The following is an 18,758-nucleotide window of genomic DNA, read 5'->3' on the forward strand; positions in this document are numbered from 1 at the left end:
GAGCGAGATTCGAACCCAGGATCTCCTGCTTACTAGGCAGTTGCGGTAAGCACTGCGCCATCCAGCACACAGCCTTATTGCAATTGCACGGATTATCTAGGTACACCTCACGGCCGAACACTCCCACCTACCTGTACCTATCCGAAGTCCCTGTCCATTAAACTCACTTTCGTTGTAATAGTAGCTGGGACGATTGTGTTTAATTAAGGTTGCAAAGACGTAGAGAGAATTCGATATAAGTTTCTTGACCATACAGAACCCTCCCACACTTGGCGTTTGGGTGGCAAAATAAGAAACGTGACACCTAGTGGTCCATTATGTACTGAGATACGTTGCTAGTTTACGAAAGCTCCGTACATAGGAGTCAGGAATTACACGAGTCGTTTTATAAACATTATTATACACCGTATATCTTTTTAAAAAAATCAGTCATGTTTTCTACGACACTTGAAGCATCGCACCTTCTCATTCGATATAGTGTCCATATCGATACTTCCTCAGACAAATCTGGACCAATAACAACTGTACCAACACGCTTCTTGCTGTCTGCCGGAGTTTTAACCGTTGCCTGCTTCGAATTTTAGAAGGAAAAGTAGGCCAGGAAGATTTCTTTTATTACCAAATACCGTTAAGAGCGCAACTTATACCCCACATTAACAAATCTCATTCACTTACAAAAAATTTAAATCAAAGAAAAAATAGATACGTCGAAAACATTAAGAATGAAGGAATGACATCAGAAATCTCGTATGAGAAAGTAAAATTTCTTTCGTGACTCTATAAAGGCTTAAATTAAATACGGCAAAGGGCATCGAAAGTCACGAACAGACTCTAGAAATAATTTTAGTCAACGAAATTGAACGAGAGCCAGCTGTCAGAACTATTAATAAAGTCCCGAACATACCGTCAAGGCCACGTAGTAAATACCTGCAGCTGTTGCTACTATTTTTATCGACGTCCGATTAACTCAGACCATGCAGAATATTTTCTCCTTGCAACAGAATCTACTGATCGTAATCTAGGTCCTCACGGTTTAAATTTTTGCAGCCAGTTTACAATTTTTTTATGTAAGGAGCAAGATTATCTGCAACAGCTGAGTGCACAGTAACACACTGACGTTACCGCTGCTCAGCATAGTACGCATGTTTGTAAACTCTTAGCTGATATACTGTACCTGAAGCCACCTGCAGAGCGTTCCAGCATGTCAAAAACAGGCCACTTCTTACGAAGCGCGATTTAGAAAGGAGATATAAAACGTGCACGAAACCGGACTCTGGAACGGAACTGAGAGATCAAGAGTTCGAGGCTGAAGTGGGGTGCTGCGATATTTCTCTAAATGGCGCGGTGCGAAAAGGTGGTATTAATGTGAGAACGTATTACGTAAGAGGCCGCGGGTCAGCCGGTAAAAGGTGGACGACTCTGGAGGAAAGCTCTGGAGGCGCACCATTTGCAACGCGAATAACGCTGACGTCATCGGCGAGGCGTCAGCGAGTATCCGGGTGTGAGCGGTATGAGAAGGGCGACCCGGCGCGGTCAAGTCCGATGAAGGTCTTCGCGTCGCTTTGCCTGCCAACGACCGGTAATGTTCCAGGCGCCATGAAGAAAAGAGAACAGTTATAGAGGGAAGGAGGGATTCACACGGTATCACTTCCGACGGACGCTATGGGGGCTAGTACAAGAAGGATTTTAGGAAAGAACATTTTATTTAAACAACAGTACGTAAACAAAACTAATAACGTCATAGAAAGTGGTAGGAAACGTGAGAGAATTTTTTAGTGTTACGTTTACAGAAAACTTATGATAATGCTGCAGTGGTAGCCTATGTGAAAGTGTGAGAAAGTTCTAAGACTTTCTGCAAATCGTGTAACTGAGGAGGCACGTCAGCGCTGGCTGGCTCCTTGGCTCTCCAGGGCCGAGGCGCCTCCCCGAATCACGGAAGCACTATGCTAACACGCGCGTGTATTCTGCGGCTTATTCGAGGAGAAGAAATACACTACTGGGCACTAAAATTGCTACACCAAGAAAAAATACAGATGATAAACGGGTATTCATTGGACAAATATATTATACTAGAACTGACATGTGATTACATTTTCACGCAATATGGGTGTATAGATCCTGAGAAATCAGCACACAGAACAACCACCTCCGGCCGTAATAACGGTCTGCATACGCCTGGGAATTGTGGGAATTGAGTCAAACACAGCTTGGATGGCGTATTCAGGTACTTCTGCCCATGCAGCTTCAACACGATACCACAGTTCATCAAGAGTAGTGACTGACGTATTGTGACAAGCCGGTTGCTCGGCCACCGTTGACCAGACGTTTTCAATTGGTGAAAGATCTGGAGAATGTGCTGGCCAGGGCAGCAGTCGAACATTTTCTGCATCCAGAAAGGCCCGTACAGGACCTGCAACATGCGGTCGTGCATTATCCAGCTGAAATGTAGGGTTTCACAGGGATCGAATGAAGGGTAGTGCCACGAGTCGTAACACATCTGAAATGTAACGTCCACTGTTCAAAGTGCCGTCAATGCGAATAAGAAGTGACCGAGACGTGTAACCAATGGCACCCCATACCATCACACCAGGTGATACGCCAGTATGGCGATGACGAATACAAGCTTCCAATGTGCGTTCACCGCTATGTTGCCAAACACGGATACGACCATTATGATGCTGTAAACAGAACCTGGATTCATCCGAAAAAATGACGATTTGCCATTCGTGCACCAAGGTTCTTCGTTGAGTACACCATCGCAGGCGCTCCTGTTTGTGATGCAGCGTCAAGGGTAACCGCAGCCATGGTCTCCGAGCTGATAGTCCATGCTGCTGCAAACATCGTCGAACTGTTCGTGCATATGGTTGTTGTCTTGCAAACGTCCGCATCTGTTGACTCAGGGATCGAGATGTGGCTGCACGATCCGTTATAGCCATGCGGATAAGATGCCTGTCATACCGACTGATAGTGATACGAGGCCGTTGGGATCGAGCACGGCGTTCCGTATTACCCTCCTGAACCCACCGATTCCATATTCTACTAAGTCATTGTATCTCGACCAACGCGAGCAACAATGTCGCGATAGGCTACAATCCGACCTTTATCAAAGTCGTAAACGTGATGGTACGCATTTCTCCTCCTTACAAGAGGCATCACAACAACGTTTCACCAGGCAACGCCGGTCAACTGCTGTTTGTGTATGAGAAATCGGTTGGAAACTTTTCTCATGTCAGCACGTTGTAGGTGTCGCCACCGGCGCCAACCTTGTGTGAATTCTCTGAAAAGGTAGTCATTTTCATGTCACAGCATCTTCTTCCTGTCGGTTAAATTTCGCGTCTGTAGCACGTCATCTTCGTGGTGTACCAATCTTAAAGGCCAGTAGTGCAAAATCTTTATTATGTTTGTTTGGATGGATGTCGTCCCCAACAGCTGTTATATACCATTTACTTCTGTTCTACCGCAGTATGCTCAAGACGATAAAAACAATAATAATCAGTGAATAAAATCTTTGTTTGCTGACATTATTGTGTAGGAGATGGGTTGGGTTGTTTGGGGCAAGAGACCAGACAGCGAGGTCATCGGTCTCATCGGATTAGGGAAGGACAGGGAATGAAATCGGCCGCGCCCTTTCAAAGCAACCATCCCAGCATTTGCCTGGAGCGATTTACGGAAACCAAAGAAAGCCTGTATCAGGACGTTCGTTCGCGAGATTGAACCGTCGTCCTCCTGAATGCGAGTCCAGTGTGCTAACCACTGCGCCACATCGCTCAGTGTGTAAGAGTTGCCAAAGGTCTAGGAAGAGTAATTGAACGGAACTGATAGCCCGCTGAAGAGAAGTTATACGATGAACATCGACAAAAAGAAAACATGGATAATGGATTGTAGGATATGATCGGTATTTAAGTTAGGAAATGAGAGTCTGAAAACAGAAAGGGTAGGGAAGTGAAGGGTTTGCGATAAACAGGACGTACAAGAGGAGAATAGTAGTTTTTGAAATGTGACGCTATAGAAGAGTGCTGCAGAGTGGATGGGAAGATCTGTTAACTAATGAAAGAGTCCTGAATCGCCGGCCGGGGTGGCCGAGCGGTTCTAGGCGCTACAGTTTGGAACCGCGCGACCGCTGCGGTAGCAGGTTCGACTCCTGCCTCGGGCATGGCTGTGTGTGATGTCCTTAGGTTAGTCAGGTTAAAGTAGTTCTAAGTTCTAGAGGACTGATGACCTCAGAAGTTAAGTCCCATAGTGCTCACAGCCATTTGAACCATTTGGTCCTGAATCGATCGTGTAGAAAATAAATTGATGGTGCAACTTGACGAAAAGAAGTGATCGGTTGATAAAGGTCCTGAAACTGTAAGAAATAGTACTTGGGTAATGGATGGATATGTGGGAGGTAAAATTGTAGTGCATAATCAAGGACTGACTACTTTCAGCAGGGTCGAGTGGATGTATGTTGCAGTACGGTAGCCACGAAGAGATAGATTAGCGCGGAGAGCTTCATAATGCAGTCTTCAAGCTGGAGACCACAACAACAAAGCAGTCTTCGAGCTGGAGGCCACGACAACAACAAAGCAGTCTTCGGGCTGAAGACCACTACAACAACAACAGCAACACTGTTGAATGTTGCACAGTCCAACAAAGAAAATATATGAGAGACTTGCCTGTACATCCGTTGCTGTAAATTAAGTTTCTTAGCATTCATAGTACGTTTTGTTCAACACTACTAGCCATTAAAATTGCTACACCAAGAAGAAATGCAGATGATAAAACTGGTATTCATTGGACAAATATATTATTCTAGAACTGACATGTGATTACATTTTCACGCAATTTGGGTGCATAGATCCAGAAATCAGTACCCTGAACAACCACCCCTGGCCATAATAACGGCCTTGATACGCCTGGGCATTGAGTCAAAAAGAGCTTGGATGGCGTGTACAGGTACAGCTGCCCATGCAGCTTCAACACGATACCACAGTTCATCAAGAGCAGTGACTGGCGTATTGTGACGAGCCAGTTGCTCGGCCACCATTGACCAGACGTTTTCACTTGGGGAGAGATCTGGAGAATGTGCTGGCCAGGGCAGCAGTCGAACATTTTCTGCATCCAGAAAGGCCCGTACAGGACCTGCAACATGCGGTCGTGCATTATCCTGCAGAAACGTAGGGTTTCGCAAGGATAGAATGAAAGGTGCAGCCACGGGTCATAAAAAATCTGAAATGTAACGTCCACTGTTCAAAGTGCCATCAATGCGAATAAGAGGTGACCGAGACGTGTAACCAATAGCACCCCATGCCATCAGGCCGGGTGATACGCCAGTATGGCGATGACGAATACACACTTCTAATGTGCGTTCATCGCGATGTTGCCAAACACGGATGCGACCATCATGATGCTGTAAACAGAACCTGGATTCATCCGAAAAAATGGCGTTTTGTCATTCGTGCACCCAGGTTCGTCGTTGAGTACACCACCGCAGGCGCTCCTGTCTGTGATGCAGCGTCAAGGGTAACCGCAGCCATGGTCTCCGAGCTGATAGTCCATGCTGCTGCAAACGTCATCGAACTGTTCGTGCAGATGGTTGTTGTCTTGGAAACGTTTCCATCTCAAGGATCGAGACTTGGCTGCACGATTCGTTACAGCCATGCGGATGACTGTCATCTCGACTGCTGGTGATACGAGGCCGTTGGGATCCAACACGGCGTTCCGTATTGCCCTCCTGAACCCACCGATTCCATATTCTGCTAACAGTCATTGTATCTCGATCAACGCGAGCACCAATGTCGCGATACGATAAACCACAATCGCGATAGGCTACAATCCGACCTGTATCAAAGTCGGAAACGTAATGGTACGCATTTCTCCTCCTTACACGAGGAACCACAACAATGTTTCACGAGGCAACGCCGGTAAACTGCTGTTTGTGTCTGAGAAATCGGTTGGAAACTTCCTCAGGTCAGCACGTTGTAGGTTTCGCCACCGGCGCCAACCTTGTGTGAATGCCCTGAAAAGCTAATCGTTTACATATTACAGCATCTTCTTCCTGTCGGTTAAATTTCGCGTCTATAGTATGTCATCTTCGTGGTGTAGCAATTTTAATGGCCAGTAGCGTATTTACGCAATCGTGATGCAATGGCAGGAAAGCGTTAGCCAGGCAGCAGAGGAGCAACACGGGATCCACACCGGTGCCAGACGCACGACCCTACTCTTACGCTGACCAGATGTCTGGCTTGTATCCTGTTTGGGAAAGTCTGCGGGGCAGAGCAGGAAACGTGACCGCTGCCATCAGGCCGGTCTGTTACAGCTGGCGGAAGACTAATTTATGATGCAAAGAGCAAAACCGAAAGAGCAGATTCTTTTCTCAAGAGTAGTCTAGGACCGTCGTGTTGTTTAACATGACTTCGCAGCTGCGTATTTCTCACTTACATTGGAGGTCATACCACTGGGGATCAGTGTCCGTTCTTGTTAACTATTCTAATTCTAGTGACAGCGCCCTTCCTCACTGGAACAGATGGCGTCACAATTCAAATCACTGGGCTTGCCTTACATGTTAGAAACGGCAATATACAAATCCATGTCTGGCCCTCATAAGTCGTGTTTCGTAGTTCGCAACGATTTCCTTCTGCAGCTGCACTGGTGACCCTCCTCGAATGATCGTTATGTCGACACGTTGTAAATTGCTATGTTTCCTTCCTCATTTGCCCCTTTCGTCTCTTCAGGTTCCTGTCTTAATAAGCAAAGCAGACGGTCGAAGAATAATACAATATAACACACAAAGACGAATCCCAGATCCATCCATCATAACATAAACAGTCCATTTGGTTCCACTGTCTGCGAAGCGCTGAAAGTTACGGAATGACTTACGAGTGCACTGTCATAAGCCGGCCCACTTGCAGTCGAGAAATGGCATTGTCAAAGGCTTCTTCTGCCATGAATTTACATTTTTCCAAAACCGAGCCAGTCTTAGGCGTCCAACACTATATCGCCCTGTCAACGAAATGCTAAAAACTGTTACAAAAAAAAAAAAAACGTTTACGACAAGCAGCTGTCAGACAGCCACATTTCAATAGTAGAAGGGTTCCGTTTAACTTTAATGGATAGTGACACAAGTGATCGCGATTGTGGTTTCATTATCTAGGAGATGGTCTTTGACTTACTTAAGTGTATTAAACCTCTGCCACTTATGATTCTGAAAGTATTAAACTTACAACTGACGCAGTGTCAGCCAGGCTAACTGTTCAATATTTCTGACGTATTCACAATATTGCGCACACACTATTAGCTGTTTTGTTGATGTCTGTACATGTACTTGGTCACTCAGCAGTAAACAAGGGAGACTCACTGGAACTTTCAACAAACTGTATCGAAAGTCGTCAAGAGATAGGTGTTGTGCGTGGCGCGTAGGCTTACTTCTAAAGTCGTGAGTGTAGACATACACTGATGAGCCGAAACATTAAAAGCACTGACCACCGCGAGGCTGGCGAGCACTAGACGCTCTAAGACAGACATATAAGGTGTAACTAGTATAAGTGTAGATACACACATCAAAAAAGTTTTGCATATTGGAATAGAGATCAACATAAACATCATTTCTGCCCTTTTTGTTGCTCATGAAAACCAGACATTGCATGTTGTACCGCCATACAGCGAGACCTTCAGAGGTGGTGGTCCAGATTCCTGTACACACCGGTCCCCTTCAACCCAGTAGCACATCCTCTTACATTGATGCATGCCTGTATTTGTCGTGGCATACTATCCACAAGTTCATCAAGGCACTGTTGGTCCACATTGTCCCACTCCTCAACGGCGATTCGGCGTAGATCCCTCAGGATGGTTGGAGGATCACGTCGGCCATAAACAGCCCTTTTCAATCAATACCAGGCTTGTTCGATAGGGTTCATGTCTGGAAAACATGCTGGTCACTCTAGTCGAGCAATGTCGTTATTCTGAAGGAAGTCATTCACAAGATAGGGGCGCGAATTGACGTCCATGAAGACGAATGCCTCGTTAATATGCTGCCGATATCGTTGCACTATCGGTCGGAGGATGGCATTCGCATATCATACAGCCGTTACGGCGCCTTCCATGACCACCAGCGGCGTACGTCGGCCTCACATAATGCCACCTTAAAACATCAGGGAACCTCCACTTTGCTGCACTCGCTCGGCAGTGTGTCTAAGGCGTTCAGCCTGACCGAGTTGTCTCCAGACACGTCTCCGACGATTGTCTGGTTAAAGGCATAAGCGACACTCATCGGTGAAGAGAACTTGATGGCAATCCTGAGCGGTGCATTCGGCATGTTGTTGGGCCCATCTGTATCGCGCTGCATGGTGTCGTGGTTGCAAAGATGGACCTCGCCATATACGTCGGGAGTGAAGTTGCGCATCATGCAGCCTATTGTGCACAGTTTGAGTCGTAACGCGACGTCCTGTGGCTGCACGAGAAGCATTATTCAACTTGGTGGCGTTGCTGTCAGAATTCCTCCGAGCCACGATCCATAGGTAGCGGTCATCCACTGCAGTAGTAGCCCTTGGGCGGCCTGAGCGAGGCCTGTCATCGACAGTTCCTGTCTCTCTGTATCTCCTCCATGTCCGAACAAAATCTCTTTGGTTCACTCCGAGACGCCTGGACACTTCCCTCGTTGGGAGTCCTTCCTGGAACAATGTAACAATGCGAACGCGATGGAACCGCGGTATTGACCATCTACGCGTGGTTGAACTACAGACAACACGAGTCGTGTACCTCCTTCCTGCTGGAATGACTGGAATTGATTGGTTGTCGGACCTCCTCCGTCTAATAGGCGCTGCTCATGCATGGTTGTCTATGTGCGAGTTTAGTGAAATCTCTAAACAGTCAAAAGGACTGTGTCTGTGATACAATATCCACGGTCAACGTCTATCTTCAGGAGTTCTGTGAACCGGGGTGATGCAAAACTTTTTTTGATGTGTGGATTTCTGTTAGTGGCTGTGGACGGTGTGCTGACCAAAATTAAATCAGCATTTCCGTCATTTCCATAGAAATAATTACAGCTGTTACAAGTCGTATATTTTTAAGTTTGGTAGTACCTTAAAACGCATGTGGTAAGATCAAACCATTAATGCTAACTTCTCCCTTGGCAGCACTTCAGGTGTTGCAGTGTGAATGCTTGGGCGCAAAACGGGCAATCTATACTGACAAGTGTAGTCCACTTAATGCTGAAGTTATGACCGTGCAGATAACATGAGGGCGTGAAGTTCGTGGCGTGTTTGTGAGAAGAGTGTTCCATGCAGGAAAAAAAAAATGAAATCACAAAATCGCATACGCATGCCGGTGGGGACAGTGTTATGCTATTGGAGACTTTCGCTTGGGTTTGCACCAATTCTGTGGTAGCAATCGAAGGCACCATGACTGCAGTGGACTGTGTGAAAATTATTCCGGACCATTTGCATCCCTTCAGAACTGGTAACTTTCCCGATGACGATGGCATGTATCACCAGGACAACTGTTCGCATCACAAGCCCAGAATCATGCTACAATGATCTGAGAAGTATGATATTGAACTTACACTGATCTTGTCGCCATCAATTACGCTTTATCTGATCCTGATGGAAAATATCTTGCACGCTATCGGATTCCAGCTGCGCGCCCACAAACCAATGACGTGTAATTTATTGGAATTCCATGGTCTATGCGTTGGCGTCTGTTGTCACATACCTCCGAAAACCAACTGAGGACTTGTTAAGTTGATGCCACGCTAAATCGCTGATTTTTGTCTTTTAAAGATGGATCAACACGCGCTATTAAGCAGGTGGTCATATTGTTTTGTCTCACACGTGTATAATTACTTCCTCTGAAACACATTCCGTGTAATGTGCTCGAATAGAACGCGATGGATATTTTTTTAGGGAGGGGGGATGTGGTAAACTGTCTTCTTTTCGCGAAAAGAGATGCGTTGGCGTTTGGAGTACAGATGTAGGAGCGTGATCTGCTGCACTGCTCTTCTTATTAAAACGTTGACATTAGCAAAAACTCCTCCATCAGTCCCGGGTGATCTAATTACATGTACGTACCATGTAAAGTCATATGCAGTGCATATATGGGGCAGTAAAATGAAAACAAGGCAGATGGAAAAATTAGTGCACTGTTTATTACTTCAAGCTATCGCCATAACTGTTAATACATTTATTCCACTGTGAATCAAGACGGTCAATGGTTTCATGGAAAAATGCTCATCTGCGGAATGATGATTGTACCCAGGCGTGCTTGGGTCTGCTTACATGTTGCCAAGATTGTTTCGAGTACGCTGCAGAAGTTTCGCTGGGAAGCCCTCGCTGGGAATCCCTTACACATGCTCGACACAGTCCCGATCTCTCCCCCATGTGATTTTCATCTTCCTGGAGCCCTAAAGAAAGACATCCGTGAGCGTCGATTTGCTTCGGACGAAAAGGTGCACGGCTGGATACAATCATGGTTCCGTTTACCAGTTAAATGGTTCAAATGGCTCTGAGCACTATGGGACTCAACTGCTGAGGTCATTAGTCCCATAGAACTTAGAACTAGTTAAACCTAACTAACCTAAGGACATCACAAACATCCATGCCCGAGGCAGGATTCGAACCAGCGACCGTAGCGGTCTTGCGGTTCCAGACTGCAGCGCCTTTAACCGCACGGCCACTCGGTCGGCTGTTTACCAGTGAAGTCGATTACTCTTGCGATAGTAAATAGTTTACTTGCTCTTTATTCACCTGTCTCGTTTTCCTTTGACAGTCCTTTATAGTAACAACATGTTACATGATGGACATACAGCACAAAACGGGGCACATGAACTGGAGACAAACAAATTATAGGTGTTAAACACGGTCACGGTGAGTTTTACGGGCTAATTAAGTATTAATAAGTTTTTGTTCTTGCTATTTAGTTATAGCGGTAAAACGAAGAACAAAAATAGTCGACATGGATATCTGGTAAATCATGACATACGGGTCACTCCTGATGTTTTGATCCACTACCTCCGCAGCATCCTCTGGATTACATAGATACCGCGCCGTGTACTAGATTACTCCTGATTTTTCTCTAAATCATTGTTCATAGGCAAATTGCGGTTTGTAGTCGTTAAGCATCAAAATTACTTCAAATAATAACCATAATGAAAACTTCGCCGTGGAGCGAAAAGTGTCGGGCTGTACGCCGTGGTCGTGGCGGAAGAGGCGTTTTGTGTGCCGTACGTGTTATCCGGCTGTGACGGCACGCTAAGCTATTCCAAGACGCGGGGGCGTCTCGGCAGCGTTCGCTTTTTATGTCGCCGGCGCTCCGTGAGGAGAGTGTTATCTTTGCGGGAGGAGCGCAGGTGAGCCGCTGTCGATATGTTATTCCTATCGATCTGATAAGTGCGCGGGTGATGAGATGGCGGCGGCGCCCCCGGGGAATCCGTTCGGCGGATTGTGTGCGGCGTGCAGCGCACGTAGCGGACAGACGGCGGCCGAGCGTCCAGTCGTCACCCTCACCTCCATCTGACAGCGCCTCCCGCAGTCTCCATTTCCATCTCCATTTTAACAGCTTGGCTGGTCATCGTCGCAAGGAATCTAGGACACAGAGGAAAACTAGATCCAAACAGGGGGAAAGGGCATCACAAGTTATGAAACTGCATTGTAGCATGTCAGAATAAAGGGCGCGGCGCAAAGATGTTAACATTAAATGGGTGTTCTCTTTTTTGTTTGTTCATGGATCAAACCATGGGACCCCGATATTCCATTGAAGGACGAAGAAAGATAGGAGCCTGGATGGAGGTCGTTCAATCCCCAAGCATCGTATAAGAAAAATTCAAACCCTGGACCGGACGGGATCCACCATTCGTAATGACGGGGTCCGTTAAAGATGATTGCAAGGAAAACAGCGGTGGAAAGAGATCTGTTCGAATGAAGAGAGTATCATCCTTGTCCAGGGAGCGATGGTAGCCAAACCAACCAAGTCCTCGCGCAGTCTTCCTCTAGAGACTAACATTTCTCAAATGCCAGCGGTTAGACTTTTGCACCACGATTTAGGAATGAAGTCAATACCCCTTGCAAGTTGCGCAGCAGCTCATACACGAGGACAAACTAACACGTGTGTTTCCAGCGAATCATATAGTTCTTTCGTCACATAGTTCGACGACAGGGAGATAACTTGGAAAAGATTATCATTCAAGGCAAAGTCGAAGGGAAAATATTGCAGATGGATGGATTAGATAAAGCAGAAGACATATCACACATGGGCCACCTACTCTGAGATGCAGAAGACCGGAAAAAATGGAGACAGGAACAGCACTGCAAGACGTCACCGATTTTCAACTGTGAAAGACAGAGTGTCGATGACGAAACTCAAATTCAGTCAAATCCAAATGGTTCTGGGAAGAAATTGTCCACTGTAGGACCTGTGACAGTCTTATTTCTCTACATAATTAAAAGTTTCATCAAACTGCACTTCCTTTCATAAAAAACAAATTCGAAAATTACTCAAAATTAATTTTCGTAATTACGTATGGTTGCACTCATTCGTTATTACAGCCGTGTCTCCACTTGTCTTATTAACTAATAACTTTACACTTTTACACATCATTTCAGTTCATTTTCTTTCGGAATCGATGCCTTTCCAATAACCGGTAGACATAGAATCACGGTCGATAACAGCGCATACGGGAGGCTGTGGGATGGCTGCAACAACGTGTAGTCTGCTTACTGGATATCAACTAAACATCCTGGTGACTGAAATTTCAATTTTAAATATATGCTGATCAAACGCGGAAAGAATCATCTCCCTTTATCTTACCAAGCGTTTATGCTATTGTACAGGGTCCACTGTTTTAATAATATGCGAAATTTATTGAATTTAATTTCGCGTTCGTATGATCTTCCTGTCGTTATAATAGATGTTTACTGTAATGTAGGCTGTCTCTTTAGTGAGTTTTGTCGCACCTTGTAAGTGTCCTCCAACAACGCGCAGTCTTTGTTTCACCTTCCCCACAATATTATCTATGTGGTCTTTCCAGTTTACGTTGCTCGTAACTGTAATTCCTAGGTATTTAGTAGAACTGACAGCCCTTAGATTTGTGCGATTTATCGTATACCCAAAATTAATCGGATTTCCTTTAGTACCCATGTGCATGACTTCGCACTTTTCTTTGTTAGTGCCAATTGCCACTTTTCGCACCATACAGAAATTCTCTCTAGATCGTTTTGTAATTGGAATTGATCGCATGATGATTTTACTAGACGGTAAATTACAGCGTCATCTGCAAATAATATAAGGGGGCTGCTCAGATTATCACCTAGATCATTTATGTAAATCAGGAACAGTAGAGGGCCTATGACACTGCCTTGCGGAACGCCAGATATCACTTCTGTTCTGTTCGATGATTTACCGTCCATCACTACGAACTGTGACCTCTCAGAGAGGGAATCACGAATCCAGCCACGCAACTGAGACGATACTCCATATGCACGCAATTTGATTAATAGTGGCTTGTGGGGAAAGGTATGAAAAAAAATGGCTCTGAGCACTATGGGACTTAACTTCTGAGGTCAACAGTCCCCTAGAACTTAGAACTACTTAAACTTAACTAACCTAAGGACATCACACACATCCATGTGCGAGGCAGGATTCGAACCTGCGACCATAGCAGGCGCGCGGTTCCGGACTGAAGCGCCTAGAACCGCTCGGTCACCACGGCCGGCCGGTATGAAAAGCCTTCTGGATATCTAGGAATATGGAATCGATCTGAGATCCCTTGTCGACAGCACTCATTACTTCATGGGAATAAAGAGCTAGCTGCGTTGCAGAAGGACAATATTTTCTGAATCCGTATTGGTTATGTATCAATAAGTCATTTTCTTCAAGGTGATTCATAATGTTCGAGTACAGTATATGCTCCAATTTCCTACTGCAAACTGAGGTCAGTGATATGGGTTTGTAATTCAATTGGTTACTCCTATTTCCTTTCTTGAATATTGGTGTGACCGGTTTTACTTTCCAGTCTTTAGGAACAGACCATTCGTCAAGCGAGAGGTTGTATAAGACTGATAAGAAAGGCGCTATTGTGCCTGCATACTCTGAAAGGAACCTGATTGGTATACCATCTGGAACGGTAGACTTGCCTTTCTTAACTGATTTGAGTTGTTTCGCACCACCTAAGATATCTTCTTTTATGTCAGTCACGGTAACAGCGGTTCTGGTTTCGAATTCTGGAATATTTACTTCGTGTTCTTTCGTGAAGGAATTACGGAAAACTGTATTTAGTAACTCCGCCTTAGTGGCACCATAATCGGTAACATTTCCATCGCTATCGCGCAGTGACGGTATTGACTGTTTTTTGCCACTGGTGTACTTTACATACGACATAATCTCTTTGGGTTTTTTACCATATTTTGAGGGAACACTTTGAGTATACCTTGTTAATGCTATCTGGTATCGATCCCAAACACTTGGGCAGTATCCTAAATGGGGTTTGTGAGCAATCTCCTTTGTACACGGACTGCATTTTGTCAGTATCCTGCTAATGAAACACAGTCTGTCGTCTGCCTTACAATGCCGAATGCGAGCTGTGAACAACTTCGTTACCTCGTCGGAATTTCGTGGGGGCTGCAGTATTGTGAGGTCGGATGTCTAGACGAGAGTACTACCAGAGCCAGAGGGCTTACACACTTGTCCGTAGCGCAGTTAGCCAGGTATCGGATCTGGCAATGCACTTTGTACGGCGCAATTAGAGCGGCGGGGATTTCGCGCTCGGCTAATACGGCGCCGCCGCCGCTTCCGCGAACATACGGCGGATCGCATGGAATCTCATGGCGTGACGTGCCGTGCCCCTGGCGTATTGAGCGGGCGCCACACGAGGCTGTGTCTGGCGGCCGCTGCCGCTGCTTCTACCGTCGGCGGACCCAGCACGCACGGTAATCGGATTGCCCGAGCAGCTGTTACGCTGGCCGCTCCCTACACTTCGCTCACCGCCGCGGGCTGCTTTGTTTCCCTACCGACTGTGTTTTTACAAGTTTGTCGCCGAAAAAAACGCACCGCCTCGTATACTTTTATTTCGTCTATTTCACTGCTCTTGCTCTGCACAAAAAGAACTGTTAACGTGTGCGACAGCACTTTTTCGTCGATGGTGTCGTAAAAGAGCTCACGACCGCGAACAAAAACGTTGGAAAGTGACATTTTTTTCTTTTAATATTTACAATCTTGTTAACATTCAGCCTTTTTACGAATTCAGCGCCATACCGAAAAAAGAAAGATCGCGGCACAAGTTTGAATACAAGTAAACGAGAAGAATGTAAACCATTACTGAGTCTCGCTCCTTATATGAACGTTATAAACGACCACAACTTCAAAAATAGCAATTTCTCCATTGATTTCTGTTACTTACGAGGTTATTTCTTAGAATGCTGTAGCTATAATGTTTTACTTAGTAGCGAAGGAACTGCACTGTTTTGGGCCTATGCACTAAAGCGCACTATGATTGTTACCCGTGCCTCATTGATATTCAGCTTCGTTGTGTATCAATAGGAACGAACACACACACACACACACACACACACAAAACCACTGAGCGAGGTGCCGCAGTGGTCAGCACACTGGACCCGCATTCCAACCATCCAGCTGTAAGTTTTCCGTGCTGTCTCTAAATCGCTCCATGCAAATGACAGGATGGTTACTTTGAAAGGGTACGACCGATTTCCTACCCCATCCTTGAAACATTCCGAGCTTGTAATCCGACTCTAATGATATCGATGCCAATGGGACGCCAAACTACAATTTTCCCTCCTTCCTTCCAAAAATCCCCTGCGAAACAGAACTTGCGCTGTATCTGTTCTGCATACTGTGTGCGAGTCACTATGCAATCGCTGGCCTTCAACTATAGCGATCTTACTTACAAAACGCAAAATGAAAGCAAAAATTTAACAAAAATGTCAAGGCCCATAAGAATCCTAAAATGGTAGTTTCAAAATCGAGATGCTTGTAATTAGAACTACCACAAAGAGCACTAATGCTTCTGTAAGAACTATCAGTTCTCAGGTTTCAAAACATTAAAATACAGATTTCGCCGAAAACGCTACATAACCACTTTGGTTGCAGTCGAGCTCAATCAGTGCGACAGATAACAGTAACTAGTAAATAATGTATGCCTTCCGGCCCCACTGCCTCCCCATGGACATTTCTATGATGGGGTTGGTTTCCGTGTCTCGATGATACACAGAGACGTAGCGGTATAGGAGTAGTATGTGTGGAGACATCAGATTGGCATACGCTTCCTGAAGAGCGGCAACAGCCTTTTCGGTACTTACAGGAGCAATAGTTTGGGTGATTGGCTGATACGGATTTTTAACATCAACCGCTCAACATGACACTTCTATGTTGGTACAGTGGCACACGGATGAAAGGAAGGGAAAACTAAAGACGTTAAATTCCGCGACGACAAGCAGATCTACCGCTTGGTAAATGATGTTGGCATCCTCTTGGGTAAAATATTCCGGAAATGAAATAGTCCCTTTTTTTAGGTCTCCAGTTGAAGACTACTCAGAGGTATACAGTCGATAGCAAAAATAAATCTGCCATTCTGCTGGCTGCCTTAAACGTGTTTGTGTAATAGGCCAATTGAACACAGAAATGTAATTAGTAAAGTGTGTTGGTAGGGAGAACAGGATTTATTGTCAGGTGAGCAAAGATTTATCAACACTAAATCAATATGTCAAGAGAGGTCTAATAATGAACACAAAAACAGGAATCTAGATGAACTACTGTAAACAGTACAGTGAATGGATTATCATACACAAGACAGGCGCAAGGCCACGACGTACCACAGCTGTGCATGCACGCGTAAGTGGCCACTAATTCCGCAAATGAAGAAACTGAAAACAATGTAAGTGATATGTAATAAACTATTCACTGTCTCAATGGAGATGTAATGATTACGAGAATGTGTAATCTTTTAGTCGAGCAAAGAAAGACAAGTGGAGAAACAGTGGGAGAACCGGGACTGGGGCAAAGGAAAGAAAAAGAGGAACAGCCGGGTAGAATTCTGCACAGAGAAAAAATTTAATAATTGCGTACAGTTGCTTTAAAAATTACGAAAAACTTGTATACATGGAAGAGACATCACTAACTTTCAGACAAATAATGTAATAGTTACACGGATACCGACAAGAGACAAAGAACCCATGTTTTAAAGTGCAAAAAATTTCCAGGAACAGACTTAGACTCTGACAATAGTTTATTAATTATGGAGTGTGAAAGTAAGCTGAAGAAACTGCAGAAAGGATTAAACAAGTTGATGCGACGTGGATAAATCGAAACAATTTGGAATTGGTGAGAGCTGTAAAGGGAGCATAAAGGAATGATTACCCGAAAGGTGGAAACGGAGTAAGATACGTCAGGAGACTAATGAGTAGCCCTGAGAGATCAAATAGCAGCAGAGGGAAATGAAGCATAAACAAAAAGCCAATTATTGAATAAAACATGGGACATTAAATTTGAATAATAAGAGGAGAACATATAGAAAGAAAAAATGAAGCGGTTTAAAGGGAGTACAGACGTCTAAACAACGAGTCTGGCAGAAAAAACGCAAAGAATTGCAAAATTGTAGAAACTTTAATAGGAAAATTTACTGCCTCGTCTGTAGACTATCGTGGTAATGAAATGCACGACTACGACTACCCGTGTGCAGATACTGTTATAATCTCATGTACCGCCCTGTGGACGGTTCATTCATTGTACGAGAAAAATTGGATGGTCTTATATAGCAATCGTGTTTTTTTGATTGCTTCACAAAAAGTTATGTCTGCGATGTCTTTCATGATAAGAGTTATTCACTAAATAAATGGTTTCCGCGTCTTCAAATGTCCCTGGGGAAAGAAGTCTGGCGGATATCGGATCAGCGAGCTCGTTCGAGTATTTTCCATTCTCCGTACCGTCGATGAGTGAGCTTCCTGGAAAAGCCTTCAGTCTTCAATGTGTTCACTGGAATATCGTGTACGGATGTCTCAGATGTGTATCATTACTTTGTGTGTCAAGGCATCAGAACAATGTCCAGCAGCTATATTATACAACCAAGCTTCTTATGTCGGTTAAGTAAGCTAGTGAGACGTATTAACTGGCAGGTCGAAATGAAGACTCTGTTGCACTGGCGTGTTTACAACAGAGAAAGTAGTAACATCGTACACACCAGTATTCTTACATGTGGAACGCTTTACACGCTACAAATCTGTACGTCAATGCCCTGCGTAGGGCAACAATTAGGCATCCGCCTGTAATTTGTTTTACAGGCTTACCCACATACTATCACACAGACAACATTTATTCACCGTGTAATGTGAATGGATCAACGCAAGTTACTGACCGATTTAATATTCCGATGTTTCATTTTACGTAAAAGTCTAATGCAGAGTGCCAGTTTCGTTCTACATCGTCTCGTTCGCATATGATTGCCCGTTTATTCTGGCGCCTTTTAAGATGAAAACCTGCTGTCGTGGTCTTCAGCCCGAAGACTGGTTTGATGCAGTTGCATCTGCTATTCTATGCTGTGCAAGCCCCTTCGTTTCCTAATAGTACTGCAACCTATATTTAGTTAGGTTTAAGTAGTTCTAAGTTCTAGGGGACTGATGACCATAGATGTCCCATAGTGCTCAGAGCCATTTTTTGCAACCTATATCCTTCTGAATCTGCTTACTGTGCTCGTCTCTTTATCTCCCTCTACGATTTTTACACACTTCATTTCCCTCCAGTACTAAACTGATGATCTCTTGATGTCTCAGAACATATCA

The sequence above is a fragment of the Schistocerca americana genome, chromosome 2 (genome assembly GCF_021461395.2).
Source record: "Schistocerca americana isolate TAMUIC-IGC-003095 chromosome 2, iqSchAmer2.1, whole genome shotgun sequence".
Lineage (NCBI taxonomy): Eukaryota > Metazoa > Arthropoda > Insecta > Orthoptera > Acrididae > Schistocerca > Schistocerca americana.